General features: G+C 37.1%; 1 long non-coding RNA gene across 2 annotated transcripts in view; it reads left to right on the top strand.

Annotated features, from left to right (window-relative positions):
* Positions 1-20,885, top strand: part of LOC141372476 (uncharacterized) — a 178,990-nt gene extending 158,105 nt beyond the window's left edge. For both annotated transcript variants that reach the window (XR_012377738.1, XR_012377737.1), the window contains exons 3-4: positions 8,409-8,556; positions 18,874-20,885. This is a non-coding gene — a long non-coding RNA (uncharacterized lncRNA). The remainder of the gene's footprint in view (positions 1-8,408; positions 8,557-18,873) is intronic.
* The last annotated feature ends 4,146 nt before the right edge of the window (positions 20,886-25,031 follow it).

A 25,031-nucleotide genomic window follows, 5' to 3' on the forward strand; every position in this document is an offset into this window, starting at 1 on the left:
CATACACTCTCTCTGTTGAGGTTTTTCCCACTTTATTTGTTTAAGCTACCTTGTGTGTAGTTGGGAGTTCTTCATTTTCTTTCCTGTTTGATATTCTGTTGCCTGAATATGTCACAATTTATATATCCATTCTACTGTGGTGGTTTGTATTATTTCCAGTTTGCGAATACAGTGAGTAGTGTAGCTAAATGTTCTAGAACATGCCTTTTGTAGAAACATGCATATTTACCCAGGATTAGAATTACATAAGATCAGAAGATATTATGATGTTCAACTGTTTAAATACTTTCAAGCAGTTTTCCAAAGTGGTTGCTCTGTAACCGAGCCCAAATCTGTCTGACCCATGTGCAGCAACGCCAATCACTGAGACATCAGGTATGCAGCAAGGAAAGTTTATCGGAGAAGCCGCTGAATAAGGAGATGGGAGGACAATCCTCAAATTTGCCTTCCCAGGGAGGAAAGAACAAGTTTTTTGTAATCATAGGGATTGAGATTTATGCATATTGAGGAAAAAGGCAGGGAAACAGGAGGAAAGATGGAACATGTGCATTGAACAAACACATATGTAACATGTTCACTTTGGGCCTGGAGACCACATCAAGGCTAAATTCAGCTCCTGAGATCGGGAGGTTATCTTAAGACAAGGAGAAGGGGCTATGGGCATGCTCCGAGAGCAGCTGTAAACTAGATGATTCTTGGGCTTGTTATTTCAGATAAGAAATGCAGGGCCTTGCTTGTTCCTAGGCTGGACCCAGTTGACCTTGAGTCCAGGCTTCCTTAGAGACGGCTAATGGATTTGTTAGTGGAGTCTGAAAAGACACAATGGCTGATTAGGGAGAAACGGTTCTCTGAAAAACAAGCTTTAAACTTTCCGCTAGTTTCAACCTTGTTAACCCAGTGGGGCATGGTTTTAGTTCCAAATTCTCATCAGCATTTGGTATTTCCCCTCTTTTTCATTTAGCCGTTCTTGTGTGTGGGTAGTGGTTTTATTTTGCATTTCCCTAATGACTAAAGAAGTTGAACACTTTTTTACATCCTTCTTAGCCATTCTCTGTTCTTTTTTGTGAAATGGTTATTTAAGTCTTTTGTTCATGTTTCTATTAGGTGTGTGTCTTTATCTCATTAATGTTTAATAGTTTTTTTATGTTAAATTCCAGTTAGTTAACATACAGTATTATATTAGTCTCAGGTGTACAGTATAGTGATTTAACAATTCCATACAACACCCTGTGCTCATCACAAGTGCCCTCCTTAATCCTCAACACCTATTTAACCCATCCCCCCACTGACCCCCTCTCTGCTAACCATCAGTTTGTTCTCTATAGTTGAGTCTGTTCCTTGGTTTGCCTCTATTTCTTTTTCTCATTTGTTTTGTTTCTTAAATATCACATATGAATGAAAATCATATGATGTTTATCTTTCTCTGACTGACTTATTTCACTTACTATTACACTCTCTATCTCCATCCATGTTGTTGCCAGATTTCATTCTTTTTTTATGTCTGAATAATATTCCATTGTGTATATATACCACATCTTCTTTATCTAATCTGTCAATGGACACTTGGGCTGCTACCATAATTTGGCTATTGTAAATAATGCTGCTATAAACAAAGGGATGTGGGGTGCCTGGGTGATGCAGTTGGTTAAGCATCCAACTCTTGATTTTGGCTCAGGGTGATCTCATTCGATCCTCAAATCAAACCCTGCGTCAGGCTCTGTGCTCAGCACGGAGTCTGCTCGAGATTCTCTCTCCTTCTGCCCCTCCCACATGTGCTCTCTCTCTCAAATAAATAACTCTTTAAAAACAAAAACACTTTCTGCCCGTGGACGCCGCAGAGTAAGCATCGTTAAAGTCTCCCCTCCCACCGCCGTCATGTCTAAGTCAGAGTCTCCCAAAGAGCCTGAACAGCTGCGGAAGCTCTTCATCGGAGGTTTGAGCTTTGAAACAACCGATGAGAGTCTGAGGAGCCATTTTGAGCAATGGGGAACGCTTACGGACTGTGTGGTAATGAGAGATCCAAACACCAAGCGCTCCAGAGGCTTTGGGTTTGTCACGTATGCCACCGTGGAGGAGGTGGGTGCAGCCATGAACGCAAGGCCACACAAGGTGGATGGAAGAGTTGTGGAACCAAAGAGGGCTGTCTCAAGAGAAGATTCTCAAAGCCCTGGTGCCCACTTAACTGTGAAAAAGATTTTTGTTGGTGGCATTAAAGAAGACACTGAAGAACATCACCCAAGAGATTATTTTGAACAGTATGGGAAAATTGAAGTGATCGAGATCATGACTGACCGAGGCAGTGGCAAAAAGAGAGGTTTTGCTTTTGTAACATTTGATGACCATGACTCTGTAGACAAGATTGTCATTCAAAAATACCATACTGTGAATGGCCACAACTGTGAAGTAAGGAAAGCCCTATCTAAGCAAGAGATGGCTAGTGCTTCATCCAGCCAAAGAGGTCGAAGTGGTTCTGGAAACTTTGGTGGTGGTCGTGGAGGTGGTTTTGGTGGGAATGACAACTTTGGTCGTGGAGGGAACTTCAGTGGTCGAGGTGGCTTTGGTGGCAGTCGAGGTGGTGGTGGATATGGTGGCAGTGAGGATGGCTATAACGGATTTGGTAATGATGGAAGCAACTTTGGAGGTGGCGGAAGCTATAATGATTTTGGCAATTACAACAATCAATCCTCAAATTTTGGACCCATGAAAGGAGGAAATTTTGGAGGCAGAAGCTCTGGCCCCTATGGTGGTGGAGACCAATACTTTGCCAAACCACGAAACCGAGGTGGCTATGGTGGTTCCAGCAGCAGCAGTAGCTATGGCAGTGGCAGAAGGTTTTAATTACTGCCAGGAAACAAAGCTTAGCAGGAGAGGAGAGCCAGAGAAGTGACAGGGAAGCTACAGGTTACAACAGATTTGTGAACTCAGCGAAGCACCATGGTGGCAGGGCCTAGCTGCTACAAAGAAGACATGTTTTAGACAATACTCATGTGTATGGGCAAAAAACTCGAGGACTGTATTTGTGACTAATTGTATAACAGGTTATTTTAGTTTCTGTTCTGTGAAAAGTGTAAAGCATTCCAACAAAGGGTTTTAATGTAGATTTTTTTTTTTTTGCACCCATGCTGTTGATTGCTAAATGTAATAGTCTGATCATGACGCTGAAGAAATGTGTCTTTTTAAAAAAAAAAATTAAAAAAAAATAAAAACAAAAACAAACGTAGGGGTGCATGTATACCTTTGAATTAATGTTTTTATATTTCGGGGGTAAATACCCAGTAGTTCAATTACTGGATCATAGGGTAGTTCTGTTTTTAATTTTTTGAGGAAACTCCATGCTGTTTTCCACAGTGGCTGCCCCAGTTTGCATCCCCATATCTTCACCAACACTTGCTATTATGTTTAATGGTTTTTAAAAATATATATTCTGGATAAGAATCCTTTGTCAGATACATTATGGTGAATAGCATCCTACTCTATTTGTTGATTTTTCACTCTCTTAATTGTGATTTTTGATACCAAGCAGGACTTTTAATATAGTCCATTTTGTCCAGTTTTTAGATTTTATGGTTAGTGCTTTTTGTGTCCTGTTTAAGAAATCTCTGCCTACTCTAAGGCCACAGAGATGTTTTTCTATGTTTTCTTCTGAAAGCCTTACTGTTTTTACATTTTATATTTAGATATGCAGTCCACTGGAATTTATTTTTGTGTAATTTGTGAGGTAGAGATTCAGCTATTTTTTGCTGTATGGATATTCTGTTCATCTAGCACCATTTTTGGAAAAAAAAATCATACTTCCTCCACTGGATTGCATTGTTGCCTTTGTCACAATGTAACTGAACCCAAGTCCATCTGCTAGATGCACAACAAAGATAATCATTGCAACATTGAGCTGTGTACCAGGGAAAGGGTTTATTTGAGAGGCAGACAAATAAGGAGATGGGAGAGCAAACGTCAAATCTGGCTCTCTGGAGGAGCAAGAGGAGGAGAATCTGGAAAATTTAAAAGCAAATGAAAAGGTCTGAGTAAAAGTTGCATCTGGTTTAGCAGTCTGCCACTGAGGTTAGTCCCATTAACCTTTCGGTTACTGGTTTCAATAAATCCTAAATTGCATTTCTAGATAATTAAGAAATTTTTATGCCATCCTGATAAAGCAAGATTTGGGGTATTTCTTTGATAGGGTAAGCGAGTCACATTTTATTAGCACCACTTGTACATAAGCTGGTTATAAGCCCTAGAATTATCTATATATTTTGTACAACTTTCCTTTCTAATTTTCTATCATATCATTACTTGGGGACTCAAACACCAAAGTTTATTCCGTTGTAATTAGGTAGTCTCTTTTCTTATGTCATTAGCCAGGTCCTACTTATATTTAACTCATCTGCAGTATGTATGTGGCATTTCTTCCAGTGAAGGTATACAGGTCTTTCCTAGAGCCATGTGATTTGTGAAACATAGCTTGAGTAGCAACTACTTTTGGTTGTAATTTAGCAGTTAGCTCTGTTTTTACTAAAAAGTTTTTAAGATTTAAGATAAGATTTTAGTTTCTTGATGTTTTGATCAACTCTATACATTATTTCCCAGTATTATTCCCATCCAGAAATTTTTGTTTTATGTTATCCCTCATTCTGTGGACAGGGATATGTGCTTTGAGATGATATAGCTCTAAAAACAATCCAGAAGAGTCAGTTGGTTGATTGTTTCATAATAGGTTCTTCTGAGAAGGGCATGAACTACCAAAATGTGAGTACATTGTGTTCTTCTGTAGGAACATTGTGTCTTTACTGGACTTCCTAAAATATAAGCTTGACAAGTGGGGTAAGTGTGACAAAATAGACCAACTCACACAGAATTAAACTCACACATAAATTATTTATCTATCATTGGTACTGTCATCTCTTTTGTTTATTCTCCTCATTCCATGGGCCAGGAAAGCAAAATGAAGAAGACCCTTGAACTCATACCTTTGGGAAGAAGAGGCACCTTATTAATGAGTAGGTCTTGTGTGTTTGATTGATTCTGTTTAATCCCGAATCTGAGGCCTAATCTTAGAGTAAGGCAATAACAAAAAGAGTCTTCAGAGGCAACTAGGTGGACACAGAAAGGGGAAATGGCTGTTACTTTGGTTGCAGTTTGAACAAAGCATTTCCCTGCCTGAGTTGTTTAGAGAGCAACACAGTTTATAACAGCTATATTATAAAGGAATTGTATGAAATATAATAGATCATCAGTGAATGAACAAATACGTATTTTTTATACTCACTGAGGTGATAAAGTCCCATTGTTTCTTCCACTGTCCACGATCATAAACAACACCAAAGATTATAGATTCAGTCATAGAGGTGAGCAAGAATCAATAGCAAAGAAAAATGTTCTACTTTCTCATGTTACTACATATTCCAAACCCACCTTTCTCCCGGCTAGTGACAGTGTATATCTACATAAGATATGAGATTAACAATTTTGAAAAAAACATTTTTGAAGTTAGCATTGAGTCTGTGGGCAATGGGCAGTGGCCGTAAGACAGTCATGAAACTCCCCTTGCCTTGAAGCAGAAGCAAAGAGGCTGGGTTGAATATAAGCCCAGCCTTCTCTGGTGGCGAAGAAAAATAAAATATATTTTTTAGGCTGGCATTAGAATGTGATTGTGTCTTTAGGAATTCTGTGACTATGTGGGGAATAGCTCGAGTCAGAGAGGTGCTTTAGACCAAAGGAGAGGAAGCCTCTCCTTTGAGAACAGCAGCTGCAGACAAGAACCGGGTCAGGGCAGAACTGACTCACAGTAAGCAATGGGCCATTCTTTGTCTTCATGAATCTGTGGTCACACCTAAACCGGTCTCTTTTTCCTCGTGGCATAAAAACATATGGGCTTATGATTACCAAGAAGATTTCAGGCTGAGATTCTCTACAAGGTTTTTGTTGTTGTTAAAGGAGAACAAAGCCTCTTTGGCTTCTTGTGACGAAGGTCATGGATCTGGAAGGTTAGTTTAAACTGGATGCAATAGAAGCTTTGGGTTAGAAGCTATGCTATGTGATGTGCTCTGTGTGCAACAGCTGGCTGTACCCAAGAGGGCAAGCATTTGTGGAATTTGAAACTGGTTTTTACCCCAGAAGATGACCTCGCTCCTGGCAGTATAGGTATGCAGTGTCCCAAGTAATCGATCTGAGATAGGCATCACCATATAGTTTTAGAGTCTTTGTAACACAGAAGGTCTACACAAGCAGTAAGATTTAGGTATCACATCCTCCAGTAAGCAAGTGGCTAACCAGTTCATCAATGTCCTGTGTAGAGTTTCCAGTATACGAAATGTTATCTGAATCCCTTTGCAAATGTGGAGAACAAAAAAAATCTTTCATTACAGCCTCAAGGAATTGGGGTCAATGTGAATTGCAGATCTGTATGACTCTTGGGTTGTACTGGGAAAGAAAACAAGTTACAACAAAGATCCACTGTCGTAAAATATTCGGTAGTATGTAGGAAGCAGGATAGCAAGGGGACAGGGTTTGGAATGACAGAAAAAGGAGTCAATGCTGTAGCATATACTGCTTAAAGACCTTTAAAATTGTGAATATCTCTGCTAGGTTTCTTGCACTTCCAAGTGGGTAGAAATGTGAGGGGTTATTTTCATGCATTTTCTTGAAGTAAGCAGATGATTCAGCATTATAACTGGTATATAAGCGATCATTGTAAGATTATTTTGTGTATGGGAAGGCTTCAGAGAGACATAGCATCTGCTTTGATTTTTCCTATATTTTCAGATTAGGTTCAAAGATCCTCTCTTCTGTGCAGTCTTTTTTGACTCCTTTTCCCCTGGACAAATGAATTATTTCCTTATTTGTGTGCTCCTCTCTATGTATCTCTTTATGTAGTATGTATATTATTTACTTTATTCTTAATTCCTATCCTCTGTTTTTTGAGGACATGACCCAGTCTGATTAAAAAGACTTGCTTTTCTAGGGACTAGCAAATTGTACACCACATAGTAGGTCTTGAGTGAGTGCTTATATAATGAATATGTAATTGGAGGTATGAATATATTGACAGGCTAAGTAAATCCTTTCTTTATACAGTCCAAATAAATTGTATGATTATAGTACATATTTTTGTGTAATGATATCCATTATTGTTGCTTAAAGTGTATAATGTGAAAATATAATGGTACTTATGCTACATCACTTCCTACACTGTGCCTGATTTTCACTAACCAACTGCATTATGTACCAAATGCTACAATGTCTAGGCTACAGTGTCTATTCTGCAAATCAGAGATTTGCAGATGATTTTTATTGTATAAAAGAAAAGTAAATTGAACATAATTTAGCAATCAGTTTGCAGCTCTAAATTTCTCTCTTATGCCTTGGGAAGTGGGTTGGTCATCGTCTACTAATATTCATTTCTGATGCTTCACCCACAAAATGTTTTTCAGACTTAACTTGCCAAGTGGCTTTGAGATAAATTTAGTATATGCAAGGCCTGGGGTCGAAGTGGAGACGGGAGAGAAGAAAGTTGAGAGAAGCCGGGATATTTCTCCTCTACTAGCTTATTAAGTTGGGGGGGGGCACCTTCCTGCCATGGCTGGTGTCCTCTGTGTTTTTTTATTTTCCTCACTAGACAGCCTTTGCTGAGTTCTAGTGTTCCCCACCAGTCATGGTGTCCAGTCTCTGATAATAAGATTTTTCCCCTCTGTCCTTCAAGTGCCAGAAGTGGTAGTAGCTTCTTGAGATTGCTTCACCATCCCCCACTGGCTTCTCAGCAATTCCATCACTCATTACATATGTATTAAATTTCCTCAATTTAACTTACCTATAGTCATTTCCTGGCTGTTCTCTGACTGAGAGGAATGATAGGAATTGACTATGTTTTTAATGTAAATTTAAATTGTATATGATTTTCCCAGACTGGCATATAGAACCTAAATACTCCAGCCACTGAGGAATGATAATAAGGCAAAATATTTAGAGACAGTCATGGATTCACTGTTTTCAGAAAGGAGGGGAGAACCTCTTTAAATTTACAGACTCACTGCTAGCAAAGGCACCAGAAACCTGTTTCATCAGCTTCCATACTCTTTCCACATGAGTGTCTTAGTTGGTACTCGGTGCCACTGAGACAAGGCCTGTGGAGATTGCCAGAAGTCCCTTGTAATTAGTATTGTGTCCACAGCAGTTTGGAGGCAAGCTCATAAACATTATTGCATGGAAATAGATGTGGGAGTGAAGAGGTTGAAGAGAGAAGGAGCGATGAGCAGGGACAAGCTGATGCGTCTAAAGAGAAGAGGTGGCTTTAAGAAATCCTGCTGGGCATTGTGAGAAGAAACTTCACTTCTGTTCCTGTTCAATCATTTATTTAGCTGGGATGTTGGGCAGGCCACTTCACTTTTCTGAGCTTTCTCTTTTCTCCTCTACAGGATGAAAATCTATATATCAACCCTGCTACTTTGTTTTGAGAATGAAGTGGGATAATGTATATTAGAGCTTCATGCAAGGATTATTATTATTATCAAATGTATTTTTCCTATGGAAGAAGTTAACCTGAAACCCTGAAGGGGCTGACTGGTAACGTATAGTTGATGAGAAGAAAAACTGGGGGCAAAGGCAATACAGCAGGTGCAGAATAGCAGAAATTATGAATGGGCTCCAAAATAATTAGATTAAGAAAAGTAGTCCTGGGGTGCTTAGGTGGCTCAGTCAGTTAAGTGTCTGACTTTGCCTCAGGTCATGATCTTGGGGTCCTGGGATCCTTCCCCGAGTTGGGCTCCCTGCTCAGTGGGGATTCTGCTTGTCACTCTCCTTCCCCCCACTACTCGTTCTCTCTCTCAAGTAAATAAATAAATAAAATCTTTAAAAAAATAAAAAAGTAAAAGTAGTCCTAGAGTGACAAAAAGGCAAGAGAATAATAGTCTTTTGAAATAGTATCCTTTTGAAAGGATACAAGAAGAGAAAACAAATTTATCTCACATTTTTCCATTAAATCTTATAAGTTTTTCCATTGCTAATTATACAACCAGCCTTTTATTCCGTGATCCCTCTGGAGCATTGGATGCAACCAAATGCTCTCATCTATATTTTGAAGTAGGAAGTAGAGTGATTAAGTACGAGAAATGAAACCGCTTGAGAAATTAGTCATAGATTTTAGAGAGAATTTAGGATGCCAAACTCCCACATAAATTGCTTTTGGTTTCCTGGTGTACAACTGGCTGCCAACATTTGTAAATGTTGTTCCTTTATAATCTCCATGCTGCAAGGTCCTGTCCCCCTTGAAAATAGTTGACTTAATTATTATTATTCTGGGAACGTATGCCAAAATCCAGCTGTTTAAAGTGAATTCTTTCTCAAACTCAGGGAGCTAATAAACTTTCTCGGTGATGGTCTATGGGAAAAATTCAGTTTTATTTTTCTAGTGTTTCTTTCAAGAAGACATTTTGTTTAACTAACATGTCAAATACAGTGTTATTGTTCAGTTGAACGACAGATCTTGAATCTTCTCTGGTTCTAAAACTCTGTGACTGTTAGTCTAGCACGGATGGATTTTCTTGTTGCTGGAGTGGGCTCCTGGGAGTCAAAGAGGACAGGGATGATGAGGTGTCATCATACTTAAATATTAAGTTGTAATTCACTGAAGGAAAATCATTTCCTCTAACCTAACAGCAAATGATTATTAAAACTTTTTTGTGCTAAAAGGGGAAAATTGGTGGATTCTCTTTTCCTTATTTTTAGTGATTATTTTTAATGGTAAATCAGCCATTCACTCTTTTGTAAGCCACAGCAATAACATGTATGTACAGCAGCACCCCGTTTATTCCCATTCCTACTGTTCCAGGCTAGAATTTGTATGCAAAGTAGAATGTGTTAAAAGTGCCCAGTGATTTAGAGATACACGGTGATCCTTGCTAGCTGGTTGTGAGAATTAAGCTTTGTGAAATCTGAATTAGCATCCCTTTGTTATAAGTGATGAGAGTTCAAGAAACATTCGGTACATCTAAACAAAGTCTTATTTATTGCAAGGTGTTCCTGACACACGTATAGGTCAGATAACGTACTTACCCACAGTGGTAACTGCTATTAAGGAAGTAGAATTCGATTTGGAAACTTAGTGTAAAAACGGAGAACTAGGGGCGCCTGGGTGGCTCAGTCCGTTAAGCGTCTGCCTTCGGCTCAGGTCATGATCCTGGGTTCTGGGATCGAGCCCCACATCGGGCTCCCTGCTCCGCGGGGAGTCTGCTTCTCCCTCTGCCTCTATCCCTCCCCCCACTCTTGCTCTCTCCCTCACTCTCTCTCTCTCTCGCTCACGCTCTCTCTCTCAAATAAAGAAATAAAATCTTTAAAAAAATAAAAGCAGAAAACTGGCTGGCCTTTCAAGATTTCATCAGGAAGATTCACGAGCTCAGGTGTCATGGGGTTTCTCAGGGCCCTTCCTAAGATAATTCCCCTCATTCACCATTGAAAATGTATAAGCAGAACAGTCCAATATTGTGAACATAGGTTGTGTGTTTCAACTGAATAAATAATTCATCCACAGTCATGTTGCCAGTTAAACACTGGTTTATGATTCACACTCTAATTAATCCAAAAAATGTGAAGCATATTTTAAAATTTTTCGCTCCCTGTTTTCAGCCTTTGTGCCTTTCTCTTTCTCTTTTTCTCTCTCCCCGTTATTAGTGCTTGGGTTTTCTCTTGGCTTCACTTTCCCAACACAGCACACATTGAACATGCAAAGCATACAACACAGAAGAAGAAAGATGACACCTGGGTCACCAGTCTCCTGGCTCACTTTGCTAATCTGCCTCAACTGCCATCAATAATTAGGGTGAAGGGATGACTACTACCAGGGCTGCTACTACTATTACCATATTTCAATGCACTTGGAGAGCCACACGTAATTTTTTTCCACTTAATGAACTTATTACTCGATTTCTAATCTAAGAAGACAAGAAATTAACTTTCTAGAGTTTGGGGACTTTTTTTTGGTAACAGGATTATGTACTCTTAATGGTAAATCCTCTACATATCAAAGACTATTTATAACATATATGCAGAATTTTAAAAATAATAAACCCCTACACACTCACCACTGAGCCTCAGAAGGAGGCTAGTGACAATATCTTTGAAGCCACTTTAATAACCCTCTCAAATATCTTCCACCACCAAAGGTAATCTCAGTCTTGACATTGTATATTAACTATTTCTCTTTGATACGTGTCTCTAAATGCTGTATCATTTTTAATTTTTCCTGTTTTAATAATTATATAAATTGAGTCATAGTGTGTATACTTTTATGATTTGCATGGTTTTGCTCAATAGGTTTTTGAGATCCATTCATGCTGGTGTAGTTTATGTAAGAATTTTATCAGGGTTTAGCCCATTTTATGACTATAATGAAGTAATTCATTAATTCATTTGCCACTCGTAGACAGGTGGGTTATTCTTGGCTTCATTTTGTTTTTGTTTTTTGTTTTCTGTTTTTTGTTTTGCCATTAAAATTGTTGTTTTTCTATTGCTGCATAACAACTCCACAAACTTAGAGGTTTAAAACATCACAAATTAGTTATTTTATAGTTTTGTGGGTCAGGAGTCTGGGCACAGCATGGCTCAGCTGGTTTTCTTTACTGAGGATCTCCTAAGGCCAAAATAAAGATGTTGGTTGGAGTCTCTTCGGAGGCTCAGGGTCTTCTTCCAAGCCGTTGGTGGAATTTAGTTTTTTTGTAGTGTTAGACTGAGGTCTCTACTTTCTTCTTGCATGCCAACTGCAGACTTTCTCAGTTTCAGGGGCCACTGACCTTTCCCTGGCATATGACCTATTCAGCAACATGGCAGTTTGCTTATTCAAAGCCAGCAAAAGAAATATGTTTAGCTTTGAATGTCTTCTTCTTTTCATGGTCCCCTGATTGGGTCAGGCCCACCAAGAGTGGTATTTCTTTTGATTAACTCCAAGTCAACTAATCATAGATCTTAATTCCACAAAATCTTTTCTGCCACAGAATCTAAAATAATCATGGAGGCGATATCTCATCAGGTTCACAAGTCCTGCTCACACTCAAGGTGAGGGCATTTTACAGGGTATATATACTAGAGGGTGGAAATCTTAGGGCCCATTTTAGAATTCTGCTTACCACATTAACATTTCTATAAATAAATATTTTTGGATATGTCTTTTTTTTTTTTTTGCAATTTCAGGAATTCTTTTTATGTTTTCCAACTCAGTACTAAGTTTGGCTGAATTTTTTCAAATGTTTGTACCATTCATAGCCACCATTAAGATAAAAGAATTTCTCTTGTATACATCCTCACCATAACTAGAATTTGTATTTCAATTAATTTTTTATAATTTCTTTTATTTTAAAGATTTTGTTTATTTATTTATTTGACAGAGAAAGACAGTGAGAGAGAGAACACAAGCAGGGGGAGTGGGAGAGGGAGAAGCAGGCCTCCCGCTGAGCAGGGAGCCTGATGCGGGACTCGATCCTGGGATTCCAGGATCATGACCTGAGCCACCCAGGCGCCCCAATTTCTATAAATTCTTCATTGAAGTTTTATTCATTGTTTATTAGACTTATTCCTAGATTTTTTACTTTTTATTGGTATTGTAAGTTTTAAGTTTACTAAATATTTCTGAAAACTTTTGTATATTAATCTTAACGTTCGGTAAACTCACTAAATTATCTTATTATTTTTAGTAATTTATTTGTAGGGTTTTTTCTTTTTTTTTTTCTTTTTGGATTTTCTATGTGGACAAATGCATCATTTAATTAATAATGACAACTTTTCCCCCTTTTCTACTCATATTTGATATTGCCTTTTTAAGTCTCATTAAGCTGGCTAGGTCCTTCAGTATAATATTGAGTAGAAGTAGTAATAAACATTATCTTTAACCACTTTCTGACTTCAGGGGTGAAGTTTTTAATGTTTAGCTATTGAATATAGAGCTTACTATATGTTCTGAGCAGATATCCTTTATCAGGTTCTTGTCCCTGCCTTCACAAATTGATGTGAAATTTCAAAAAAATTCTAATGAAACCTCACTAGGGACTTTGGGAAACTTTACAAGATGATTTTTAAATGTATATGAAAAAAATGTATATGAAAGAGCAAAGGGCTTATAATAACCAAGATACCACTGAAGAAAAAGAAAAATATGTGGGGACGTGATCTACCAGATGTCAAAACTTGCTGTCAATGATAAAGATGGTTATTTCATAATGATAAAAGATTCAACAGGACAGAACAATTTGAAGGATTTTTGACTTAGTAAGAGAGCTTCAAAATACATGAAGTAAAAACTGATAGAAATGAAATAGACAAATCTTAAATTATTGCCAGAAATTTCAATATTTTGCTCTCAATAACTCAATAACAAGCAGACAGCAGATCAGTAAGTATACAGAACACTTAAACAATGCTATCAACTAATTTGACCTAATTGAATTTATAGAACAGCAGAAGCTACAGTGCACATGACAAAGTTACCAATATAGAACATATTCTGGGCCATAAAACAAGTCAATAAATTTAAAAGGATTTAAATCATACAATGTATGTGTTCTGACCATAATGGAATTAAATTAGAAATGAGTAACAGAAGATAATAGAAAATACCCAAGTATTTGGAGACTATGCAGTTTATTTTTAAATATCCTGAAGGGTCAAAGAAGAAATCACAAAGGCAATTAGATAGTATTTTGAACTGAATATGGTAAAACTTAAAAAAATAGACATGTCGGGCACCTGGGTGGCTCAGTTGGTTAGGCGACTGCCTTTGGCTCAGGTCATGATCCTGGAGTCCTGGGATCGAGTCCCACATCGGGCTCCCTGCTCAGCAGGGAATCTGCTTCTCCCTCTGACCCTCCCCCCCTCATGCTCTCTCTCTATCTCATTCTATCTCTCAAATAAATAAAATCTTTAAAAAAAATTAAAAAAAATAGACATGTCAATGATATTTGTCATGTTAACATTATTAAATTGGGTGGTGGGTTCATAGGTGTTTTCTTTGTTATTCTGCTTTATAGCTTTCCTATATATTATATATATACTTCAGTTGGTAACAAAAGTATACAATTAAAAGAAAATGGAAATCTATCTAAAATAAACACATGGAAAATACTCCCTTAAGAAAGACTATGTAGGCATAATTCAAAGTGGATTTGGGCTAGATATATTCTGATAGATTTCAGGCTTTAAATAAAATAGGACATTAAATCTTAGACTATAATACATGAAATCACTTGGTTAATTGTTGCTGTTTTTACTTCTAAGAACATTTGACCTTGAATAACACTTAAGAATATACCACATCCCATGCTTGTTGCAAGTTCAGGTTCTCTGTAGCCTTTGTCAGAGAATAGAAAATGAACATATGTGCTCCATGCAGTTGCTTGTATCATTAGGCATAAAAAAAAAAAAAATCCACAGCATCTGCAATTTCTTGTTTTAATTAGATCGTGAAGCAATGGCTACAGCTGAGCCATTTATTGCTTCGGTAAACCAGAGCCAATAGAGGGAAGATATTTGTCCTAACGTTACTTTTGAAAGGTGAATATAGTGGCAACAGCATAGATGGGACAACTCAGAATGAGCAACTTAGACTGACCTCTGGTGTAATGGAAACAACTGAACAGAGGCAGCATGTTCATCATCTAGGAGCAAGGGACTGGGGACAGGCGATAGAAATGTACTTGTGACATAAAAGCAGGAAAGATCCAGATTTTACTAGGGGTAGCAACCACAGGATAAAAATCAGTAAAATGTCAACTTCTAGTTCAGTTTTTATCTTAATAAAATGAGTAAATACTTTCATTCTTAAATCGTTTTTTATTTTTTGAAGATTTTATTTATTTATTTGAGAGAGAGGGAGAAAGCACGAGTGTGCGCATGCACGTGCACACACGTGGGGGGGGAGGGGCAGAGGAAGAGAAAAAGAGATAATCCCAAGCAGACTCCTTGCTAAGCATGGAGCCTGATGTGGGTCTCAATCCCACTAGCCTGAGATCATGACCTGAGCCAAAATCAAGAGTCGGAGGCTTAACCAACTGAGCCATCCAGGTGCTCCAGGTCGTATTTTAATTTAATATGAAATTTTTTTTTGGAATTGTGGGTGTGTGTGCAGAAAACTTTCCTGAGATATGCTCCTTAATACAATCACAAATTCAATCACTGTTAACTTATTTGATGTTTCTCTGAAATTAATAGTTACATGTTTTTTATTATTGATAATTTAAAATTAGTATTAGATAAAAAAATATATATAGTCTTCACATAACTATAATTTCCCCTGGTGACCATGTACCATGACAAAATGTTGGTTGCTGAAAGTTATTATGTGTATTTTCCTAGTTTTTGAAGATTAAAGTGTAAATAATCCTTCCTTCCTTCCCAATATTGACAAACTTGTTTTTTAGATTCTAAACTTGCTTCTTAAAAAAGATCACATCATAAAGATTGCACAGAATATTTTTACTATTGGCTATAAAATATATCTTTAAAAACTTCTAATATTGACTGTAGCTCAGAAAAATGACATTTTCATAATATTAAAATGGGACCAGAAAAGCATGTCAGATTTATAAAACTATTTGTTCCTGCAATACTAGGAGTAGAAGGCTTTAGAAGAGGGTTGGCTTGAAGCACTTCATTATTTTGAATGCCCGATTAATGTTCATGGTTTTTCCTTGCTCTCTTTTATGTGGGGGTTGGTCTGAAACGCAGTATATTATGCAATGGTTTTGTCATGTATCAGTGATGATATTAACAGTCTAATGCTAAACAGGTTCTGAGGAAATGAAGAGGGAAAAAAATGACTTACTATATTTACTCTGAAACAAGATTCAATCTGCCAGCGTATTTAATGCTATATTTTTCATTATCTTACAAGCATATGTTGAAACCGCTACAGATGATGAAGTTAGCTGCTGGGCAGAGTTATCATCAATGCTTTCCATCTTTATTTTAATAAGAAGAGCGAGCAAATTGTTTGTGACCTTTGTCAAGGGCTTCCTGGAAGACAAGAAACCTAACCACAAAATCACTAGCCTGGAGCCCTACTGAATATTCAAAACCACCTTTCCTAGAATAAAATGTCTTATAACACAGCGATTGTTTCTGATAGAGCCTTATCTTGAACAAAAGGTCCAGAAGCTAAGGGTAGAATATTTTTTTTTCTTTAAAAATATTATACTTCTGGAATTTGTTAGTGGTCATGTTGGGTCTGTAGGGAAAACATATTTCCTTAAGCGCAATACATCCTTAAAAATAATAATGCCTGCTACCACTTAGGACACTGGAATCTAAGGTAATCTTGACACATTTGTAAAACCAGGCCTCCTGGGTTATGTGAAATCACCATATCTAAATAGCAATAGTAGTGTCTCTTGAGTGCTTACCACTGTTGCTGTGCTAAGCTCTTTACTTGGTTATCTCATATAATCCTGACTCTAGAGATAAATCCTGTGATTATCTCTGCTTTATAAATTGGTAAACTGGACAGAGAAAGCCCAAGTAACTTGCCTAAGGTTACCCAATCAGTGTTGGAGCTCTCATGATGAGCCATGGACCGAGGGCATCTGATTCTGGGCGCCTAGTTGCTGTTCTAAATTGAAGTGATCTGAACTTCACAAATTGCTATCTTTTGGAATGATCTCAGTTATTATATAAATGATGTACCTGTTTTTTTTCTGTCAATCAAAAGGATAAGAGAATGTGAGAAGTGTTTGGTTTCTGTGGCACACTCTCAATTATCCTACTAAGTTATCAGAACAATGGATAGTCTGTGTTTCCCTGTAGGAAGATTGCATTTCCATTCTAGAGTTACCCTAACCTATCTCTATTTCAAAAATATTTTAAACACATTTTTGGTCTTATCTGGAGAGCAATATATTTAAATGACATTCACTTTATTGTTATGGGCTGTTTCCCCACAAAATTTATATGTTAACACCCTAATGTGATGGTATTTGGAGGTGGGGCCTTGGGGAGCTAATTAAGTTTAGATGAGGTCTTGAGGGTGGATTCCTCAGGATGGGATTAGTGTTCTTCTAAGAAGAGACCAGAGGCCCTCCCTCTCTGAGGACACAGAGAGAAGAAGGAAGCTGCCTGGAAACCAGAAAAATGACTCTCATGAGATGCTGAACTTGCCAGGATCTTGATCTTGGACTTCTCAGACCCCAGAACTGTGAGAGATAAGTGTTTCTTATTTGAGCCATTCATTTCATGGTATTCTGTTACAGCATCCCAAACTGAGTAAGACAGATGTCATTAAGAAAGCCTAAGCTAATATAAGCAGATGCTCACAAGATAAAGTTCCTCATTCCTAAGTGGAAAATGGCCAACACTCCTTGACCTGTAACCCCAGGTATAAAATGGTTCAATCTACAGGGGCACCTGGGTGGCTCACTCGGTTAAGCGTCTGCCTTCAGCTCCGGTTCATGATCCTGGGGTCCTGAGATAGAGCCCTCATCAGGCTCCCTGCTCAGTGGAGAACCTGCTTCTCCCTCTGCCTGCTGCTCCCCCTGCTTGTGCTCTCTCTCTGTCAAATAAAATCTTTAAAATAAATAAATTAATTAATTAATTAATTAAACAAACATACAAATAAAATGGTTCAATCTACAATAAAAGAGAAAATAAATATTACCCCTACCCTGTGCCTATCAGTTATGGGAAGATTACTGAAAACAGTACATGTAAACTTCTGATCTTTTGTTGTTCATTTCCTAAATTTTATTTTCCTACAGTTTTCTCATAACAGTAGTATATTTTTCTAAAACTCTCCTGTAGTTACTTATGTATGTAAAAATAGAATTGGTTTGAGAAAAATCACTTTCCTATTTTAAAGCCCTACTTTATTCACACGTGATTTTAAAATCTTGACTAGAAACAAATATTTAACAGTGACAATGCATTGAAATCATCTTTTCTTGGACAAACGCTATGTAAAGTGTGGTTAGGCAACTGGTGACAGTATCTAAACAGTCTAGTCCATCATGAACTAGGGAGCTGGCCTCTGCATGGAAATCATCACATTGCTTCCTTTATTGAGAATGTCTTGTAGTGAAAAAAAAAATGTAGCTGAGTTAAAAACTGTGCTTCTGATAAAGTTGATTTATATTCTCTGACTGGCACTTTGAGTAAGACTGCATTGGACCACTTTCAAGCTAGACTTCACAATTGAAAACTCTTTTCCTTACTGGATTGTCTTTGCTAAAAGCATGTATCTCTTGCCTTTTATTAAGGTCCTTTAGTCTCTATATTTCTCAAAATCTCGATAAGAACATGAAGCATACCTTATCAGTAGTTCTCAGTGTCCTCATTGTTTTCATTAAGTATTAGCTAATAGTTCTAATATTTGTGAATTAGTAAAAACATTATCACTTGTTGAAGTTTTAGGATGAAGAACTCTGGACCAGAAGTCCTTATACAAGGCTTGGTTTCTTCTTTCACTGAATAGACATATATTGTTCACTCAATTTCCTCATAAATTGATTTCTTACAAACAAACAAAAAAAAAACAAAGAAAATCGTTTCTGATTTAAGAAATAAATCATATTAATTTTCTTTTTAAAATATTCACATAAACTACCATTTTAAATTCAATAAACACTTCCATATCATCATTTTGTAGAAATCCCACTCTCATTATTAGAGATATTTCAATAGCTATATTATGAACCAATGTCTTGAGTTTGCCCAAATTAAATGACTAAAGCCCCTGACACCGAATTTCAATCATATAATTTTATGTGCATGCATCTGTTAGTTGAAGAATTGAATATACACTGTCAAAAATTTTTAAACTGAAAGCTGTTTTGTAACATATTTTAAATGGAAAAATGGAATACAGTGTTATTCTCTTAGCTTGTTTCATTCTTGTTTGTTTTTTTTTTTTAGCTTCAGCAAAGAATTCCTGTCACAACATTAAAGAAATATGGACAGTCTTCAGTGATGAAATTGATAATGAACAAAAATGAAAATAAAACCATGGTTAATCAAAAAAGACACAGGAAGAAGAACAAATTAGGGTTTGGAAGTGAGGAAAATCTATTAAGTAGTCACTTATGTAAGAGTTATATAGTTGGCACTATGTTGTGGAGTCCAACTTGACAGTCCTTCAGGCAATGACATACAAATGACTAACCTCCCCCAGGCCCCAACCCCGAGCCCAGCACATGTCCTCTCTATGGGATTAGCCCTGAATGAATGGCCTTACCTAATTTAAACATGACACTTCCTTTCAGCTCTTAAATTTCTCTCATCAATTTGTACTGATTAATTTTTGGGTTTGATCTGGCCTAGTGTTTTAGGGACTCCACATGGATCTTTCTCAGTGACTTCACTCCTAGAAACACATTCACAGAAATACAGGAAAAATAGCTATCTTGATGCGAACTGGCTTTCAGGGTGGAATGTCTGCCAGATTTGTCTTAGGCTAGCTGTCAGGACTCTTGAACTGGTGTGGTAAAGTCTTACCACTGTTTTATCAGTTAATGCTGATTGACTTAATACTGTAGTGACTGCTACAAGAAGCTAAAGGAAAACACACGTCTTGAGAATAATAGTATTGATATCCTTTAGACTTGCGTAAAGAAATTTTAAAAGAAGAAATATTACCTAAAAGTAGCTCTACTTATGTCTTCTTATGCGCTCATAGACTTGGCTAACTCTGTCTTTCGCTATTGGGGTAGTAGTCTGTTTACACTAAAATGGAAACCATTATTAAAGGAGTAAATGTGATAATTGACTTTCTCTGCTTGACTTATCTCACTTAGCATAATCTCCTCCAGTTCCATCCACATTGATGCAAAAGTTGGGTATTCATCCTTTCTGATGGCTGAATAATATTCCATAGTATATATGGACCACATCTTCTTTATCCATTCTTCTGTTGAAGGGCATCTTGGCTCTTTCCACAGTTTAGCTATTGGGGACACTGCTGCTATGAACATTGGGGTGCATGTGGCCCTTTTTTTTACTACATCTGTATCTTTGGGGTAAATGTCCAGTAATGCAATTGCTGGGTCATAGGGTAGAGCTCTATTTTTAACATCTTGAGGAAACTCCACACTGTTTTCCAGAGTGGTTGTACCAACTTGCATTCCCACGAACAGTGTGAGAGGGTTCCTCTTTCTCCACAACCTCTCCAACATTTGTTGTTTCCTGCCTTGTCAATTTTTGCCATTCTAACTGGTGTAAGGTAGTATCTCAATGTGGTTTTGATTTGAATTTCCCTGATGGCTAATGGTGATGAACATTTTTTCATGTGTTTGTTAGCCATTTGTATGTCTTCATTGGAGAAGTGTCTGTTCATGTCTTCTGCCCATTTTTTGACTTGATTATTTGTTTTTTGGGTGTTGAGTTTGAGAAGTTCTTTATAGATCTTGGATATCAGCCCTTTATCTGTAGTGTCACAATTATCATGTGGTTTCACTTATTTATGGAACATAAGGAATAGCACGGGGGACATTAGGAGAGGGAAGGGAAAAATGAAGGGGGGAAATCGGAGGGAGAAATGAACCATGAGAGACTATGGCCTCTGAGAAACAAACTGAGAGTTCTAGAGGGGAGGGCAGTTGGGAGATGTGTTAGCCCAGTGATGGATATTAAGGAGGGCACATATTGCATGCAGCACTGGATGTTATATGCAAACAATGAATCATGGAGCACTACACCAAAAGCTAATGATGTACTGTATGGTGACTAACATAACATAATAAAAATTGTTACAACATAAAGTCTAATGATTATAACATATAATACTAATCAAATATCAAAACCTGTAAAAAAAAAAAAAAGGAATAAATGTCATATGAAAGAAAAGGAGTGGAATTTGGAGTCAGGAAGGCTCATTCTAGAGAACCCATTGGGAGAGCCCAGATAAGTCTCTCTCTGAGACATCTGCAAAACAGAGCTCTTTTTTTTTTTTTTAATATTTTATTTTTATTTTTTTTTATAGATTTTATTTATTTATTTGAGAGAGAGAGAATGAGAGATAGAGAGCACGAGAGGGGAGAGGGTCAGAGGGAGAAGCAGACTCCCTGCTGAGCAGGGAGCCCGATGCGGGACTCGATCCCGGGACTCCAGGATCATGACCTGAGCCGAAGGCAGTGGCTTAACCAACTGAGCCACCCAGGCGCCCAAAACAGAGCTCTTAATTCTTACTTCAGAAGATATGTTTGTAATATAAGAAGAAGAAGATACATTAAAGACTGTGTAGACCTAATAGGTAGTAAGTAATCAATTAATATGTAAATGTTGTCTTCTAGGTGCAAATAGATTCATTCTTGTTTTTAAGATCTATTTATTTATTTGAGGGGGGAGGGGCAGAGGGAGAGACAATCTTAAGCAGACTCCTCGCTGAGCACAAAGCCCCTCGGGCTTGATCTCTCCATCCCAGCTGAAACCAAGAGTCAGATGCCCAGTTGACTGCACCACCCAGGTGTCCCCATTTTTGTTTTATAAATGTAATTCTGACTTTCTAAAACAAACTGAAACCATTGCTTGATCCTCATCTGAGGGTCATTCACTCATTTATTCATTCATTTTGCATATTCAGTGTATATGTGTGTGCACATAGAAAATTATACATATACACACCCACACCCGCACCCACATTTGCCTCTAAATTCAGATGGTTTGTGGACTCTTTGAAGCCCATTTAGATTTTTTCTCTATGTCCGTGAATCCAAGGATAAAAAATTTTGATTCAGAATCTCTATATCATGACATTTGTTTGTATGATTAAATTGATATAGCAGCCACTAATAATGCTATCTGCCAAGTGTTTCTGCATTCCTTTGTCTTCTTTGAATATGCCCTTGTTGGCTAAAGAATCAGGGAAGAAACTTCTAAATTTGTAAAATCAAATTGTAAAAGCTGATTGGCTATCTTCCAAGGGAGCAAAGCCAGATTGTCCTTGGAAATTGAAACTAAAACCCTTCATTTATGATCAGAGACCTTAGTGCTGCCATTTATTAATACCACTTTGATATCCAGCCCTTGAAAAATACTCTGTATGAACAATTGGGGAGTCTAGCAAAATAGTTTTGACATTTTGCTAACATTAGTGCTTCAACACTGAACCATCTGCTAGAGAGTTCCGAGTCTGAATGAAAGGTGTAAACCTGGATTAGCATCGATACGGTTTTCTATCAAGTTTGGCTTATTCTCATCTCGCTGGATGTTTTCCAAGTCCCTTTGGAAGCCAAGATTGCCATTGTAGAGTGTAATGCCATATGTTAAGATTCATATGACATATTACCTAAAAGTCATGAATTATTATACCGTGTCTCTTTATGGAGCTGTGATTAGAAATGTTTATGTAAATGCACCTCCAAAGAAAAATGGTACCCACTGTTAGGCAACACTATGCATGGTAGCACTGAAGAGATTCCCAGACTTACATGTATCTTGATAACAGTCTAATCCTGGGAAAATGGAAAATCAGTGCCTTTTTCTAAATGTACTGACTTGAGGGGGGGTAGGGGAGGATCAGAAGAGTCATTAAGAATAAGCCAGGAACTGCCTCTCTAAAACAATAAAATCACCAAGAAAAGTGATTCTAAAAGCCGAACAAAATGCTGCATGTCTAAGGGGAAGTCAAAAATGGCAAAAGAACATATTACTAGAAAACATAAATATGAATTTTTGTTCTGTTGAATATTTTAAAATATAATATATATACACATGTACATATACATATACCCACACACATACTTACACACGTGGAATTTTCTAGTTGTTAATCAGGGATTTTGTAGGTTATAAGTAAAACTTGACACTTCTCTAACGTTATTCAAGAAATAGATAAATAGGAGTTCATTTGGGGGGTCCGAAAATATTAGGCAACATTTTGCCTTTAAAAGACTTTGAAACTAATAGCTCTGTATATCTTCCTGCACACATGGAAGGTGAGTATATTGAGCAACTGTTCTAATAGAATAGACTTGCACAGCTCCAGCTACCTTCTCCTATTCTGGTCCTTTGCTATGAAAGTTGTTATGGGTTAATGCATAAGGATTAGACTAACATTGGGCAGGGGTAATGTTTCTATAATGTAATCAATCTTCTATATGCTATAATCTAATGTTCACAGACACTTACTGACAGATGTACATTTATGCTTTTCTTAGAGAATCTGGAATAAGATCATTTTTTAATTCTAATGTTAAAAGAAAATACCAATCATTGTGAGAAACAAAGATAAGTCTTTGAAAGCAAAACTTCAGTGTCCTGGCTTCTTTGATCTTCTGGGTATGCAACATTTGTTCTGTACATGAATTAGTAATAAAAGATTAATCAAGACTGGTAATTCTGTAAATCACCTGTAAGAGACATATACATTTTTATACCTAACAATAAATCATTGATTTTGTCATTAACATATTCTATGTATATTTTAAGTCATCTAATAAATATGACATTCAAATGTAAGGAATGTTCCCACATATAACTAGTACAGATTAGAAAGATTTCCAAATCTTTAGGGAATTGTATGGAAGTAAGGCATTCTATACATACATGCATATAAATATGTACATTTCATAGCTTTATGAAATGAATAGCTACACCCAAACTTGCTGGCCCGTATAATCTTAGCTCCAATCAGACTCACTGGGCATATACTCAAGGCTCAGTGTCACTGTGGGATCAGCATGATCGGCTGTCACTGGTTTCACTGACATCTGTCCCCACAGTGAGACAAGCTGCAACATGAATTATTGAAGACATACACATGCAGATCTGTGTCATGATTACGCCAAATAATACATTTTGCCACACTCTAGAGAACTGAAAAAAGTCATGGCCGTCGACGTCTTTAACCCTTTTTGACAATCTGCTACTGTGTTACAGATTTAAAAAAGAAACAACACCATTACACTTTGTGATCTGCTTTTGTTTCAGGTAAAAAAAATAAATAAAAATCTCCCAAAAGAGTTATTATCTCCTCTCTTTAGCACATACTTGCCAAGTGATTTGAACATGCTCATTTTGTTAAATCTTTCTGTTTCATCAGATGATTAATATCCTATAGTTAAATGATAAAAACAAAATTATCCTCCTCATTTGTAAAGTGATTTTAACTTGGCAAATTAGTTACTTCACTAAAAAATCATCTCTAACTGAGGGAGATTGAAGTAGCTTACAAAAAATAATAAATGCTTACATCAGTAATCTTTTCTAAAGTTATTGCAGAATTTAAACAACTTTGTTGATATTCTTATCAAATAGGAAATACACTCCAGAGTCATCATTCTAGGGTCTATTATTTGAATATTTTACAGTACTCTGCAGTATTATAATACGAAGCTCCAGAACCTCACTCAGTTTATCTATTATGCATTTTTATAGTTTTTTTGTTTATCAATTAAGGGTTGAATGATATATACATATTTATTTATAATTCTAGGGCAAATTATATTCCTATTTACTGGTGATGTTATTATTTAATTGAACACAAGTTGCTTAACCTCTCTGTGTTTCAGTTTTATTTTGTTATTAAATGGCATAACAGTTACATACTTGCCTGTCATGCAGGGTTGTTGTGTAGATAGAATAAACCAGTAAATGTAAAAATGTTTAACAGATTCAGAGCACTACTATTTAATATCCATGTCCATAATAGCTGTTTCATAAGCTAATAGCTGTTATAATGACATTCCTCCAAAGATATTTGCATTTTAACAAAAAGATCTAGGAAATTTCCCAGTAATTTTAGCTACCCTGTCTTATTTTCTGCCCCATTCTTATTTCTATTTCTAAGGTGACAGTCAAACACCCAGGAACCTGAATGGTGTCTGTGGCTCTTAGGAATAAATTTTTCTTGGACACCTGGGTGGCTCAGTCAGTTAAGCGTCTGCCTTAGGCTCAGGTCATGATCCCAAGGTCCTGGGACGGAGCCCACATGGGGCTCCCTGCTCAGTGGGGAGCCTGCTTCTCCCTCTGCCTACTGCTCCCCCTGCTTGTGCTCTCTCTCCCCGACAAATGAATAAATAAAACCTTAAAAAAGAAAGAAAGAAAGAAAGAAAGAAAGAAAGAAAGAAAGAAAGAAA

This window comes from Callorhinus ursinus, unplaced genomic scaffold, assembly GCF_003265705.2.
Source record: "Callorhinus ursinus isolate GAN/ISIS: 27379988/994484 unplaced genomic scaffold, GSC_fseal_2.0 scaffold4, whole genome shotgun sequence".
Lineage (NCBI taxonomy): Eukaryota > Metazoa > Chordata > Mammalia > Carnivora > Otariidae > Callorhinus > Callorhinus ursinus.